Genomic DNA, 10,785 nt, shown 5'->3' with positions numbered 1-10,785 from the left:
TGGGTATAATGGCCTCAGCAGGGAGCAGAGACATTATCGATTCTCATCACAGGAGGTCAGTGCTAAAGTCTCCTAATGCTCTAGTAAGGTCTGGCAATCTCGTGATGTAGAAAGACAGTCCATACTTCTGGTGTTCATGGACTAATGGAGTGTCATGAAATTCCCTCTGCTGCCATCTCAGCACAAAAGAAACAGGTGACATGTAAATGACCTCATGTGATATATATGTATACATATACATATGTATGTGTATGTGTGTATAATATATATACATAAGAATGTATATGAATAAACTTGAGAAATTTTGTGTGGTTTGCCTCACAGTTTGAAGGTACATTCCACCATATTGCAGGTGTAGGAAGCAACTGGTCATATTGTATTGGCAGCTGAGAAAGATAGGAATTCTTGTGATCAGCTTGATTTACCCTTTCTATTCCATTCAGAACATGACCTTAAAGATGTTGTCATCCACATTCCAGGTCAGTCTTCACTTTCAGTTAAACTTTTCCAGAAATACCCTTGTAAAGACATTCAGAAATATATGACCATGGAAAGTCCAGGTGTCATCAGGGTCACATCAAAATCCGTATCATACCACGTCCTGGTAATTTCTTCCTTAGAGCTTTTGAACTCTTTTCTAGATCTTCAATGAAAGTCTAATACTCTCTTATTAAGTGTGTAAGAATACAATGTAAGTGTGTAAGAATACAATGTGTGCTGATATCCAGAATAAAACTCAGTACTGACAACTTTGCATCTGACCAAATGAAGATATTAAGAGATTCGGAGAACTGAGACTCTAGGAGGAAGGATGTAATATTGACGCCCAGTGGATTGGAGTTCTCATTCCACTCCACTGGGTCCTCTTCTTGTTGAGCACCTCAGTTGTTTCAGGTAGAAGAGTATAACAATGCTCTGGCAGCCACTTCTTTAGAGGTGTTACAGATATTTAAAAATGAAAGCTCAAAGGAAAAGCATTTCAAATTCAGAGAAGCTCTCCAGATTTGCTTTGCTGTTATTATTTATGAACACTGGGTGACCCTCAGATTTTCCCCATGATAGAGAAATGTATGGCCTTCCATCTTCCTGTATACCTCTCTTTACCCTTATCATGGCTATCCTTACCAAAGCTCTTAGCTCATTGTGCTCATTATCAGAGTCTACTGTCCCCTTTCCACTCCTGCTGTTCTTTAATTCTTTATGAAACAGTCAATTGGAGGACTTGTTGCCCACCTGATTAGGTGCACCTTTGTGCCATCTGCTCAGGGCACCATATTCCAAGAGGCCCAATACATTTGCCACTCTCTCTTTTCATGACTGCTTGTTAAACATATCTTTGCTGTATTTATTATACTTGCACTATATTTTTTCTGTTCCCTAGCCAAGACAAGCTTGTTCTTTCTCAGGACTACAAACAGTTGATATTTACTTTGCCCAAAGCACTCTTCTTCAACAAGTTACCTTGGTTGATTTCTTCTTGTCATACACATGACTTTCTCAAGAATCCTTTCCTGGTCTGCTATGGAATGGGATCCTTTAAACCCCTCCATTGTCTATTATCACATTCTGTTACATTTTTAAAACACATCCATCATGATCAGAGAGTAAAATATGTATTTATTTACTTGATTGGTGACTCCCTTAGTATACAGGGCATAAAAGTCAGAGAAGAGAGCCATACTCTATATCTCAGAGCCAAGAACTGATCTAGGCACACAGAAAGTTCTTAAGAATGTGGCTAAATTCACATGATATGGTGTAATGCTAAATATCATCAATTTTCCATAATCTAGTAGGAAAATACCTATAGCATCATTGGATTTCCTGTTTGCCAGATAATGTCATTCCCAAAAACCCTTTGAAAACTTTCAAAATTTTGTTTTTTTTTGAAAAATATGGTTACATTATTTTCCTCTTTCTCTTTCCTTCCTCTGACCCCCTCTCACCCTCACCTCTCCATTTTCTACCCCACCTCTTCCTGTTCCCTCATTTTCTTTCAAGTTTCTGATCTTTTCTTTTTTGTTGTTATTATACACCACACACACACACACACACACACACACACACACACACACACACACCAGACAGATGGATATAACTTACAGAGTCTTCCAAGAATTGCATGTGCTTGATTTCAGCTGATCATTTGTTATTACATATCTAACTGGAGGGACTCTATGGAAGACCCTCAGATGTTCCCCATGATAGAGAAATTTATGGGACTACTTCTCCCATTCTCAGTCTTCCTCAGTTACCTGTAATTCTTTGTCTATGACTGTGGCCCCATGAGTTTCACCCCTTTCCACATTAGCATGTCTTTTGGTGTTGTCCTTGATTAGGTCTTGTTTAGACATTCATATTGTGGAGACATCATGGAAGAAACTTCCCTGTCCTTTTTGGAAGACACAGTCCCATAGCAGATTTCACAAGACTCTGACTTTGATAAATCTTTCCATGCTCACTTCTGCCATATCTCCTATCCAAAGGGACTTGGAGCCCCCCAGTGAGTTGCTCTCTTCACACTGACCAGTTTTTGACTTCTTGTAAAGGTGGAGGCCCTTTCTTGATCAGATGTTGTCCAGGCACCCTTCTGTCTACACAATGTGATACTGTCTATATATGATCAGAAGTAATTTTGAGGAGTAACTTTAGACCTGAGTGACAAACACTGACTGTGGCCAAAAACAAACCACATAGAAAACTACATTTAAACTCACTTACTCTTTTAATGACTGAAGAGAAGCTTGCTTCTTTCCCATGCTATTTATTGTCATGAATTAAGAACCATTCCACAGTAGAGCCAAACGAATTCTTTAAAAATATATGCTTTGATTTTGAACAGACTCTGAAACTAGAGCTTTGTCCCTTTAGAATGGTTTTATCAATCCCAGGGTAAGGTGAGTTTAAGCTCCCAATCTGTCTTTGTTATTTAGACAACATCCTATCTAAATATGGGTCTTGTCATCTCAGGGAGGGAAACACTAATGTACATCCTGAAGTTACTGCTTTCCAAACATCTGCCTCCAACTGAAAGAAGTGTCTTGCTCTTGGTATTGGGTTGTGATCTGTAACCGACAGTAACTTTCCTTAAGTAGAGTTTTGGCAGAGGACACACAGAAATCAAGGAGTAGAAAGGAAGCAGGGAACTTCCAGTGACCTTCCTGAATGATGACTGACTGAGGCTGCTGAAGTTGCTCTGATCCCAGCAGGTGGCCACTTTCCAAATTGTTCAGAATTACTTCTGGGCATATAGAGATGATATCTCACAGTATGGACAGAAGCCCAGTCTGGATGAGGTTTGTTTAAGAAAGTGTCTCCATGGGGATGACTTTATCTGGCAAGGGGCAAATCCAGTGATGCTGTAGCTATTCCCCATCTTCCCTCCTCAAGCTTGAGTCATTTCCTTCATAGACAAGATAAGGAGTAGCCTGCAGAATTACACTGGGCAAGAACTCATGCATAAAAGTTGAATTATTTCTCTAGAGTTGATGTAACCGCTCAGTTTCCGGAGTCAGATAAACACGGGCCCTCTTAGCAATATGTTTCTTTCTTTCCTTCTACCCTTGTGAATGGGAACAAATAACAGACCAACTCTTTCACTCTAAACCCACTGATAAAGTAAATTAGTTCACGTCTTTCTCTTTAAAATAAGTTGTCAAACTGAAGGGAGACTTAGCTTTGCAGTGTATATTAGTACACACTAATTCAGTCATGAAAGTTTTTTGTTAATCATGTTTGTATGGCTTCAAGCATCTTATCCGATTATCTACACGCTTTAGTGCCTTTAAGTCTCTTCAAATGCTTGGAGGACAATTAGTGCCACAATATTTTTTTGTAAAGAACAACAAAGCTATTTGGAGGTGTTTAAAACTGTTCACTTGGCTAATGGGAAGCTTCAGTTAGAAACCCCATTAACGTTTGAAAATAGTCCCAAAGGAATGAGAGCAAGAAGGCTGCAAAGTTAGTTTGACACTGGGTTGATCTGGAACAAGGGGGTAATTTTTATTAGCTATTTGCCATGATTTCCAAATATGACTATTTTCTGGAAAAAAAGATTATTTTGTGTAGCAGATGTCTTGTTATTATTTTAGTTTGTAATTAAGTTTTGCTTCTTTTGAATGCCTGGCACAGTACTGTGGTTCATAAATGTCACTCCCCTTCTGTTTCTAGAACTCAATACATTATTGAATTTCATTGGAGTTCATGCTAGAGGAAACAAAGAAGAATTAAACTGATATGAAGACTATAACATGTACTGCACACTGAAGGAGACAATTTGATTAGCCTGCGTGAGCTACATACCCTTATAAAAAGCGTAGCTATGAAGTAGGGCTCCCTTCCTTCACATAGTGCCCATGGAGCCCAGAATATAGAATATAGGAGGAAATGGACAGAGTGTCAGTCACAGACTCTAATCCATGAGTTGTTCCCTCATATAATACAATTCAACATGAACAAATCCAGCAAAGCAGTGTCATTGTGGCTACTGAAACCAACCACATCTTCCATGAAATACTTTAGAGCACTCCAACTTCTGGAAGTTTCTGCCTCCACACTTTCCTATGTGGATGGGTGAAGGGGTGCTGAATGCTGTTCCTTTTGCCCAACACAACTGCAGCTCACCTTTATTTGCAGGATGCACCCTTAGAATACCTGTTTTTGCAGGGCACACCCTGGAGTTCCTTGATACTATGCTTTCACTTTCCTTAGGCTGTTTGCTTTGCTTGTTTGTTTTTGTTTTGTAGCTGTCACTCTACTGTCACATCTACAATAAGTTTGTCTCTTTGTACTGTCCCTTCCACTTGGGCTTTATTTCCTTTCCTTTAATATCCTAACAATACTAATACGAGCGAGAACTCAGGAGGCTTACACTACACAATCCAGGGCTTAGGACTTTATCATTGTTGGTTATTCCTAAAGCCGACAAGCAAACCTCTCAAGTCAATTCTGAATATTTGTCATATATCATATGTCTTACATTTATTCCCCCCCAAAATACCTTGAGATATAATTTACCTTTGTTTTTCCAGATAGTTTAAAGCATCCATGAAAACTCTTATAAATTACTGAAAGGGAGCAAAAATAGGTAGAAGAAAAAACTACAGGAAAACTAATCTGGAATGGAGGCCTTAGTCTATTGTGCAGGGTTTCTGGAGATGAAAAGCCCTCCTGATTGACCTCAGTTCAGACAAAGGACTAAGAGACTGTCTCTCTGTAATCCCACAGATCCCGTATTAACTAGCAATTACGTGAACGTTATGATAGGGCTATTATAAAGGCAGAGGAAAAACTCAGCAGCAGGTATTTCCCTATTTCGTCTGTAGGGAAATACCTGGGGAGTAAGTCAACTATCATTGAAAACAATAGTCAACACTTGGCAGCAGGAGGGATGAGTAACTGTATCCTAGGCAGAGAAGCAGGCACTGGCATCTCTGTACTGTGCTCATTTAAATTTCAGGTTTCCTACCGGGGAAAGATAGTCAAAATACCCTTGCTCAGGTCTCAGGAACCAGTCTTTCCTACAACCTAGTGGCCATTTTGGTAAGAATTGCTGCATGAGATCTCGAATCTAACCCCTCATGAGAAATACTCTTTTTCTTCAGATTGTTTCTTCCATTCTCAGGCAGAATTCCCTCCCCTTCATTAGCAAATTGTCCTTTTACAAGATTTCTCATGCTGTCCCTGGCAAGAGTGGATTTCCCCAAACACTGGAAAATTCATAACTCCAAGACCCATTTCATTGCTTCCTGAATTGCTTCACAGCCCTTATTTTCTCTTTTCTCAAGAGATTCTATTATGATACCAAGCTTTAGTGCCTCCCAAAGGCAACATGCCTGGTATTTCCTAACTTTCCATAACATCTGACCTCTTCTATCCAAGCCTTTGATACACTTAGAGTCCTCAGCGGTGCTTCGGCACAATGCTTAGTTATGCTTTCATGGGAAATCTGGGGCAGAAGGTACGTCCAACAAAGTTAGGTAGGGATTTGTGTGATGCTCTCTGTCTTTCTTCAAAACCAGAGTCGAGGACTTTGTGTCTTCTAGATAGAACATTTGTGCTTTGAATAAACGTTCAAATCAGTAGTTTTGAAAACAGAAGGGCCTGCTGTTTATTGTCGATCTTTGTCCCTGAATGCTGTAGAAATTCTGGAGACTGTGCCAAGGATCATTTATAACACTACATTGAACAACAAAAGCAATAACAATAATAGTAATACTACTACTACTACTGATAATTAATAATAATAATAATAATAATAATAATAATAATAGCAAATAGGACCATGACTTGTACTTGAATTTATTTCTCTCAAGGAAAACTATTAATCTTACTACAGTAGGTAGGTACACGTGAGGATGACTCAGAGTTGCAATACAGTAAACCTGAACAAATCTTCATGCTAAGGCAAAAAAAAATCCTTTGTAAAATAAGCTCTACAGTAAAATGCAAAAGAGATCATTGTTCACAAGCAAGATAAACCGTTCTACTAAGGACAAGCCAAATCATAACATATTCATATCATAGAATAATAATATATCTAGAGTTAATTGAAGCATGATTATAATAAGCCCTACCTACCTGATACCCACAAAACATTTTTTTCTGGAATCACAACTTTTTTTTTCATCTTTATTAACTTGAGTATTTCTTATTCACATTTTGATTGTTATTCCCCTTACCCGTTTCTGGGCCAACATGCCCCTAACCCCTCCCCCTCTCCTTCTCTATTGGGTTCCCCTCCCCATCCTCCCCCCCAACAATCACGTTCACTGGGGGTTCAGTCTTGGCAGGAGCAAGGGCTTCCCCTTCCACTGGTGCTCTTACTAGGATATTCATTGCTACCTACGCAGTTGGAGTCCAGCGTCAGTCCATGTATAGTCTTTGGGTAGTGGCTTAGTCCCTGGAAGCTCTGGTTGCTTGGCATTGTTGTTCATATGGGGTCTCGAGCCCCTTCAAGCTCTTTCAGTCCTTTCTAAGATTCCTTCAACTGGGGTCCCGTTCTCAGTCCAGTGGTTTGCTGCTGGCATTCGCCTCTGTATTTGATGTATTCTGGCTGTGTCTCTCAGGAGAGATCTATATCCGGCTCCTGTCACCCTGTACTTCTTTGGTTCATCAATCTTATCTAGTTTGGTGGCTGTATATGTATGGGCCATATGTGGGGCAGGCTCTGAATGGGTGTTCCTTCTGCCTCTGTTCTAAACTTTGCCTCCCTATTCCCTCCCAAGGGCTTGTGGCAAGCATGGGAATTTAGGTCATTGGATCTCTGGCCCTTCTTCTTCCTTGGTTTTGCCTTTCTGGTCTCCAAGAGGAAAACAGTTTACTTTATTCCATACTCCAATGTTGAGTATTGTCATGGTATAGATGCAAAGCAATGATGAAGCAGCAATGGACAGAAGTCTTAGAAAATGTAAACCAAACTTTATTATCCTACGCAGTTTACCACAGAGATGGGAAACAACCACCATGCTAAATCCTCCTGGATTAGTCCTCTTTGTCCAAAGTGCTCCCGAAAGCCAACCATAGAGAAGCATTCTCCCAAAGGAGCTCTCTTGCATACAAATCCATCTGAAGTGCATTGCAGGGGGAGCTGCTCAATTCAACGATGAGTGTGGTTGGAGGTCCAGTCTAGGATGCTGGGATTTGATCCTGGGGAACCACATGATTTGCAGCAGAGCAGTGTTGATTAAGGTTATTAGGGTTGGGCACTGTGTAAAATGCTCACTGAAGATATTTAGCTTTGGAAAATATGGTCTAGGATTCTTGCTGGATTAAAAAAAATAGCACAGCCAGGAAGCAATTCTTCTTCCTGCTAAGCTGTAGGAACCCTTTACCAGCACATCTTAGTCATCCAGCAAGCAAAGTAAAATTGCCTACGGGAGAGGTGGGGAAATGGATGATTTGGGAGTTGATAGGCAATAAATCTGTACCTTGTCCTGATCGTGTTCGGGCAGTGCTATGCATGTCAGCGACAAGAGTTAGATTTATATTTGTCATTGACAGCAAAGGAAGTAAGGGAAAAGGAAAAGTAAGGTAGCAAAGTAGAGAGAGAACCAGGAATATGAGAGAAAAAGAGAGAGAGAGAGAGAGAGAGAGAGAGAGAGAGAGAGAGGAAGGACTAAACTTTGCTGTTCTCTAAGTTACTGTACAGATACTTTAGAAGTTAAGCATCTCCAAGATATTGATCATTATTTGGGAATCAGGAGGAATTAGAAGATCCTTTTAGTCAAGTGAATGCAGAAATCTATAAAATCCTTTGCTCCCATTTGAAAAGGTCCAAGGCTGTTTTGTGGGCCTGAGGTAGGAAGTATGTATGTCAGACATGAGTTCTAGGTTGGGGCCAGAATTCCAGAAAATGTAAAAAAAAATTTTTTTCAACCCTGAGAATCCAAAAGATCTTGCTTAAACCTGGGAGTTATTAAAAGGGTGACGGTGCCATCCAATTAGACAAGATGGATGAAGCAAAGAAGTGCAGGCCGACAGGAGCCAGATGTAGATTGCTCCTGAGAGACACAGCCAGAATACAGCAAATACAGAGGCAAATGCAAGCAGCAAACCACTGAACTGAGAATGGGACCCCTGTTGAAGGAATCAGAGAAAGAACTGTAAGAGCTTGAAGGGGCTCGAGACCCCATATGTACAACAATGTCAAGCAACCAGAGCTTCCAGGGACGAAGCCACTACCTAAAGACTATACATGGACTGACCCTGGACTCTGACCTCATAGGTAGCAATGAATATCCTAGTAAGAGCACCAGTGGAAGGGGAAGCCCTGGGTCCTGCTAAGACTGAACCCCCAGTGAACTAGATTGTTGGGGGGAGGGCGGCAATGGGGGGAGGATGGGGAGGGGAACACCCATAAGGAAGGGGAGGGGGAGGGATTAGGGGGATGTTTGCCCGGAAACCGGGAAAGGGAATAACACTCGAAATGTATATAAGAAATACTCAAGTTAAAAAAAAATTTAAAGGGGGAAACCCTGTGTTAGGATTAGGTGTTTAATTTTAATTGTGCATGCTAAGTAGGTGAGCCAAAGGGGTTTTTGATTGCTGGACTCCAATACTTTATATCTAGACCTTGATGGTCAACCTCAGGAGGAAGAAGTGGCCAAATAAGGGAATGGATCTTGGTGCCCAGCTTTAGGAATGACATCTAATGATTTTTTTTTTTTTTAGCAAGGCGGAGAGGATGGGGAAAAAGGACAAGGCTAGGCAGAGCCATGTGTGTCATGCTCACACTGGCTACAATCCCTTCAGTCATGGTAGAGTTTTGGGGTTTTTTGTTTGGTTGTTTGGCTTTTGTTTTTTAGTAGTAGTTTTTGTCTGTCTTCTAAATCCTACACACTCAGCTGACTAAGGTGTCTGCTGCTATAGCTTCACTAATATGGCTGACTGTATCCCTACAAACTGTATGTCAAAATAAAAATAAAACCTATTAAAATTCAAAAAAAAAAAGGGTGACGGTGATGTTACAGTACACATGTGATTGAAGAAAAGAACAATGAACAGCATTTTGGGTAAAGAGGCTTTCACAAAGGCACCTATCAGAGTCCACTTTTGAACTAAAAATAAAATCACAATAGAAAACATCAAATTAACGTGCCACTTACCATGCGCACTGTTTCTTAGAAGCCTAGCAGAGACCACAGCAACCTGGAGCGCCTAATTATGCATCCAGAACTTTTTCTAACAATGAGGGGGGCTCCTGGCAATCTTCCCTGTTGCTGCAAAGCTTGTTCTCAAACTTTCGGCTCCCCCAGGGTTTGGGATTCTGGTTTTTATTTAAGCCTAGCTAGGCCCCCCATGCTGCAGCTTTACAGATTGCTTCTGAATCACTGTTGTCATGCAATATTCACTGTGCCAGTTTTAAGGGAGTTAAAAAAAAAAGAGCAAAACAAGAAACTCCTGGAGCCCAGAGAAGCTTGGCTCAGGTCTATGCACATAATAAAAAATAACAAGGAAGCAGGGGTGGGGGCTGGGGGGCAGTGTGTGTTCTTATAAAATAGAATCACAGCTTTTATTTATCATCAACACTCCATTGTCAAAACTCAGGCACAGCTGTGGCTAAATGAATCCATGAGATAACCATTAGACGAGTACGTAGGGTGCACCTAGGACTTGTGCTTGCCTTGGGTTTTTTTATTTCAACACCTAAGCAGGACAGCTTGATCGCTCTCAATTTCAGGGCACAGAGACTGTGTTCCGATCTCAGTTCAGCCACTTGTACCACCCTGTGTGCCTAACTTCTGTCCTCTAACCAGTCTCGGCACAGCCAGTCCTCCAGTTCAGTCTACCAAACCCAAGAGGAAAAAAAGAAGGCAAAATGCAATTATCGTTTCCTTTAAAAACTCCAGTTAGCCCAGGCTTCAAATAGCGAGTGAGGGATTCCCATATCTCAGCTCTTGACCTGAGCTGCAACTCAATATTCATGACGGGAAGGGGTTTAAATCAGAATGCCTCCACCCTGTTTGTCAGGGCAATCTCCCAACAGAGTTGCGTCTCACTTTCACACCAGCACATGGGGACGTTCTGTAAGCCCTGTCATCTCTGTCACTCCCCGGCCTGTGGATTTAGATGGCGTGATGCCAGGTCCTCCGTGGCTTATGGGTTTCACGATCAAGCCCTATTTTGATGGTCAGTATAGAGGTTTTGAGCACAAGCTGTGAGAATCAGATTGCTTGGGTTAAATTTCAGCTTGTCTATTTAAAAAATTGTGCAACCTCGGTGTAGTCATTTGACTCTCCAGAATCTATCTCCTCGTCTAATCAGTGGAGATAAAGGAACAAACAC

This window comes from Rattus norvegicus, chromosome 7 (genome assembly GCF_021556685.1).
Source record: "Rattus norvegicus strain SHRSP/BbbUtx chromosome 7, alternate assembly SHRSP_T2T, whole genome shotgun sequence".
In the NCBI taxonomy this organism is placed as follows: domain Eukaryota; kingdom Metazoa; phylum Chordata; class Mammalia; order Rodentia; family Muridae; genus Rattus; species Rattus norvegicus.
This window is presented reverse-complemented; position numbering follows the sequence as displayed.